We start from the raw sequence: 6,012 nt of genomic DNA on the forward strand, positions 1-6,012 counted from the left end.
CGGCGTGGGGAACTCTGGGAATTGTAGTACATCACCGGCCGGGGTAATGGCGTCACCAGACGGAAGGACTACAATTCCTAGAAAGCTCCGCGACGGGATCCCATCCCTCCCCCATTATTGGCTCCACGTGTTTACTGACCATGTTGGTTTCATGTCCTTTTAATGTTGCTGTCTAAAGATGGTTTATTAGTGGTTTTACCACTTTGTTACCTGTTAGTTGGTTGAATGTGAAAGACGTAGTCCCACTAAGGTAGTCCAAATAAGCAGGAAAAAAAAGCCATCATAATAATAATGAAAAATAATTTTAAAAAAGCCATCATGTTCAGCAAGGTCAAAAGCAGGGAAGTTATGCTAAACTGAGGCAGAATGGGGAAAGGTCGCTGTGTAAGGCCTTTTCAGTCATTGTACACAAAGAAAATGTATTGGACCCCATGGCTGTATGCCTGACAAGGAATGTATGTTGTAACTATCAAGAGTTTTGAAATTGTATTGGCATCTCAGAGTGCAACATGCTGTATGAAGAAAAGTTAAATTCTTTTGTACTCTGTAACCTTCAGTTTGAAACGTTTTCCCTTCAGGCTGCATGCCTAATATGTAATTAATGTATATGGTAAATATCAAGAGTATTACAATTGTATTGAAGCATCTCAAAGTGGAACATGCTACATGGAGGCAAGTTGAATTTTATTGCACTTGTGATTTTTAAAATCAAGATGTTTTGTAATGAACTTTTAGAAATTTTATAAATAAAATATATTTTTTGGGGAAAAGAGGAAGTTATGTTAAACTCATATTGAACCAGCAGCTTGTGACGTTCAAAACTGTTGCAGACTGGCACATTCCAAGGTTCAAGACTATGTGCTGGGGGAGGCACCAAAGCTTAAGGCAGCTGTCACAAAGGGTCAAAGGTCAACTGCTAGAGGCACCCCCACCAAAGTACAAACTGGGCAGGAAACGGTAAAACTGTTTATATAAAAACAAAAAAACTGCGGATGCTGGAAATCCAAAACAAAAACAATTACCTGGAAAAACTATGTTTGTTTGACATGAAATTAATATTGAAAATATAAGCTGTAATTATAAGTATAGTGAGGTGCCTCAGAATAGTGTTATATCTGAAAGAAACTGAACTGTTCTGCAATTTGCATCACACCAACTTTGAACTTTTACGAGGCCCGTTAAGAAATTCTGAGTAATGTACATTTTGTAAAAACTCATGTTCAAAACAAGTTACATTAAACTTTTATAGTCACGTGACCCTGCTTCTACCTCAGCTGTTCTGCTGCTGAAGCTCTCAGCTATGTATTTGTCATCCCTAGGTTTAACATTTCCAATGCAGTCTTGGACTGTCTCCTATATTCTACCTCTGTAACCTGGGGGGTCATCTGAAACTCTGCTGATCATGTGCATACTTGAACCAAATCCTGTTCACCCATCAACCCCTGCTGTGTTTGCTGACCCATACTGGTTCTTGGTCAAGAAATAACTCCATTTCAAAATTCTTGCCTTTGTTTTTAAATCCTTCCCTGCCCTGCCTCTCCTGACCTAGCCCCACAATCCTCCAAGATCTCTGTGCTTCTCCAATTCTGGTCTCTTGAGCAGCTCCAATTTTAATCACTCCTCCATTGGCGGCCTGGTCTTCAGCTGCCAAGACCCTAAACATCTCTACCTCTCTTTTCCTGTAAGGCACTCCTTAAAACTGACTTCTTTAACTAAGCTTCTGGTTATCTGCCGAATATCTCTGTGTTGAATTTTTGGAGGCTTGGTGTTAAATTTTGCTCGATGAATGGGGAAAGGTCGCTGTCTAAGGCCTTTCAGTTATGAAGAGTCATACAGACTCGAAAGGTTAACTGTATTCCTCTCCACAGATGCTGTCAGACCTGCTGAGTTTTTCCAGCTATTTTTCTTTTTCTTTCAGTTATTGTACACCCAGAAACTGTATGGGACCCCATGACTGTATGCCTGACAAGGAATGTATATTATTAATATCAAGAGTTTTGGAATCAAATTGAGGCATCTCAGAGTGCAACATGCTGTATGAAGAAAAGTTAAATTCTTTTGTACTGTCTGTAACCTTCAATTTGAAACGTTTTCCCTTCAGGCTGTGTGCCTAACATGGGATGTATATTGTAAATATCAAGTGTATTACAATCGTATTGAAGCACCTCAAAGTGGAACATGCTGTATGGATATCTAGTTACTTGTGCGAAACAGATTATTTTGAGTTAGACCCAAGCTTTATTACCATCCAAATAAATTTGGTGTAAGTTCAATTGAATTGTTGCAAGAGGAACTGTAACAGAAAACATTTTAAAATAAAATTTTCCATCCTGAGGATTTAAGCTATTTTAATACTTAATTGTGACAACATGAAATGCGGAGAGTGGACCAGTGCTACACACCCCTAGAATTGACTTTTGGTAGTGTGTTGTATGGATATTGAGGTATTGTTCCCTCAGACATACAGTTTATTCATTCATGGGATGCAGGCCAGGATTTATTGCCCATCCCTAATTGCTCTTGAGAAGGTAGTAGTGAGCTATTGGGGTTTAAGATATTCTGGATTCAGCTGGGCTTCCATTAGAAGTGGAAGGTTCTAGATAGTTCTGCGAAACAGATTATTTTGAGTCAGACCCAAGCTTTATTGCCATCCAAATAAATTTGGTGTAAGTTCAATTGAATTATTGAATGTTGTATGAATTTTATTGCACTTTCTGTGATTTTTTAAAGATGTTTTGCAATGTACTTTTATAAATTTTATGAATAAAGTATATTTTTTGGGGAAAGCAACTGTGAAGCACCTTCGGACATTTTACTATGTGAAAGGTGTTATATAAATACAAGTTGTTTTTACCTGTGGACCATCTAATACAATTTTTTTTTCTCTCTATTCTTACATTACAACAGTGACTCTATTTCAAAAGTACTTGGTTGGGAGTAAAGTGCTTTGGGAGCTCTAGTGGTCGTGAATGATGTTACATAAATATACAACTTTCTTTTTACTTCTTTGCTAATTTATAAGAATGAGTCTGGCTTAGATAAAATATCCTCATAAGATTTTGTATAAGAAACTGCCATAGGGATTTGAAGAAAGATTTAGCCAGCTTTATGGCTAGCTGTTAAGTAGGCTTAATTGAATTATTTCTGATAAGCTAATTGAACGAACAATGATGTTATCTGCTTAGGTTTTAAGCCTGAATTCCAGACTCCCCAGGAAACAAAAAGCAAATTTGCTTTGTTGCTAAATGATAGCTTCAAATGTTTAATCAATATGAACTGCCGTGTGATTATACATCACATGAACTGATTGGGCATCATGCAGGAAGTTATCTCTTTATGACCAAAGCAAGGTTAAAGTGTTTCAACAAGATTCTTGTATAAAATGTTAAGTGAGTTTCTCACTGTTGGGGTTTAAGATATTCTGGATTCAGCTGGGCTTCCATTAGAAGTGGAAGGTTCTAGATACTTGTGCGATTATTTTGAGTTAGACCCAAGCTTTACTACCACCTAAATAAATTTGGCGTAAGGTCAATTGCAAGATGAAATGTAACAGAAAACATTTTAAAATAAAATTTTCCAACCTGGGGGTTTAAGCCACTTTAATGCTTAATTGTGACAACATGAAATGCGAAGACTGGACCAGTGCTGCACACCCCTAGAATTGACTTTTGGTAGTGTGTTGTATGAATATTGTGGTATTGTTCCCTCATACATATTTTTACTCATTCTTGGGATGCAGTCCAAGATTTATTGCCCATCCCTAATTGCTCTTGAGAAGATGGTAGTGAGCTGCCTTATTGGACAGCTGTTAAAATGCTGTTAGGAAGGAAGTTCCAGGATTTTGACCAATCAACAGTGATGGAATGGCGATATATTTCCAAGTCAGGATGGTGAGTGACTTGGAGGGGAACTTGCAGGTGGTGGTGTTCCCATCTATCTGCTGCCCTTGTCCTTCCAGATGGTAGTGGTCGTGGGTTTGGAGGGTGCTGTTTATGGAGGCTTGGTGAATTCCTGCAGTGCATCTTATAGATGGTACACACTGCTGCAAGTGTGCATTGGCGGTAGAGGGACTGAGTGTATGTGGAGGAGGTTACCAATCAAGTGGGCTGCTTTGTCCTGGATGGTTTCAAGCTTCTTGAGTGTCCTTGGCCTGCTGCAATGTTCCAGTGAAGCCCAACGCAAACTGGAGGAACAGCACCTCATCTTCTGATTAGGCACTTTACAGCCTTCCGGACTTAACATTGCGTTCAACAACTTCAGACCATGAACTCTAGCCTCCATCCTCACCCCTTTTTTCAATATTCATTTTTATGTTTTTATTTTTTATCCACTTATTTTTATTTTTTATCTATTTTCATTTTTATTCATTGTTTTATCCCCGCTTTTTATCCTATTTTCAATCTTTTTTCTCACCACCATCCCCTACCCCCATCCCACCCTCACAGGGCCATCTGTCACTTGTTCTTGTTGTTCTTTCCAGAATGCTTACCCTTGTCCTGCCATTATCACATTCTGCTTTCTGACCTTAATGCCACTATCAGCACATCCTTTAGCCAGTAACTACCATTAACATCCCTTTGTCCTTTTTTCTCTTTAGCTCTGAAGAAGAGTCCTACGGACTCGAAACGTTAACTCTGTCTTTCTCTCCACAGATGCTGTTAGACCTGCTGAATTTTTCCAGCATTTTCTGTTTAAAAAAATGTTAGCTGTCATTGTCACCATTACTGAGACTAGCTTTCAATTCCAGGTTTTATGAACTGCATTTAAATTTCACCAGTTGTTATGGCAAGACCTGAACCCATTTCACTAGTATGGGTCCCTAGATTATAGGTTCAATGATATTATCACTACTCCCTCATCGCTCCTTATTGCTGTTTTAACTGAGAGTAGCACGGAGCAAGTGAGTAGAATACTGAGACAAGGTGGCAAAAGAAATGCCAATAAAGCACCGAAAATCTTGTGAAAGAAAGCAGCATGAGTTTTGAACAGCAAATCCCCAACCCTAACCCTAAACTTCAGGATCTCTCTCTAATGCAGGGTTACATTTAAGGACTATATAAGGAGAACAAAAGGTTGGCTTGAAGGCTGCAGACAATGTATAATTTTGTGATTCAGGCAGTGGACCTATATTTATCCTAAAAGCGCATTCCAAAATATAAGTACATTAAATAATCTTGCAGGGAAAGATTGTGCACAGTTCCTGGGATTGTTGGTTTTCAATGAGTAAGCAATGGAACTCCTGGCAATCACTAAGTTAATGCTACAGGGGGATGGAGAGGCGCAAGATGCCTGCTTCCATATACTTGTGCCAATTGCTGATAGCCAAAGAGGTCAGACAAGATTTTTCTTTCTTGGGGCTTATACTTTGAGGAGACCTTTACTTGAGGCTAACAGTAATTAGCAGGAATGTCACTACATTTCTTGCTCTTCTCACTCGGGAAATATCAGGAAACAAATTTTCTGCAGAGAGAGATGGCAAGGATCCAATGGCATAACCTCAACTCACAGCACTGCCAGTGGAAATTGGTCCAGACTGTTTGTACTCACCAGCCAAGTTTGGTTAAATTGGGGTGATACAGATACTCTAGATGAGTGATTGATACAGGATGATTCACAATTCACTGGGAAGCCAGGAGATGGTTTTGGGAGTTGAGTAATATTCCTGGGGGGCTGAGGAAATGCAAGACTGTGTCATTTGTGCATTTACAGATCTATGAAAAGGCAACACTTGTAGAGCCACAGAACCATATGGAAGACTCACAGAAGCTGTGCGGCAGATGGGCAGGGCAGTAGGGGTTTCAATGTCATTATTTGTGGAGCTTCTCCTCAAAGTGACAGGTCTTGGAACCATCTGCACACATATCCACAGAACACCAAGGCCTCCTGGCACATAATTCCATGGATATATCGAGGAACCACTTGCTGGGGGCTACACATCCTGCGATATCTGTGTGAGGATCTACATCCTCACCCTTGTGAAGTGAGAATCCTTTGATTCCTGCTGGGTTATCT

The sequence above is a fragment of the Carcharodon carcharias genome, chromosome 6 (assembly GCF_017639515.1).
Source record: "Carcharodon carcharias isolate sCarCar2 chromosome 6, sCarCar2.pri, whole genome shotgun sequence".
In the NCBI taxonomy this organism is placed as follows: domain Eukaryota; kingdom Metazoa; phylum Chordata; class Chondrichthyes; order Lamniformes; family Lamnidae; genus Carcharodon; species Carcharodon carcharias.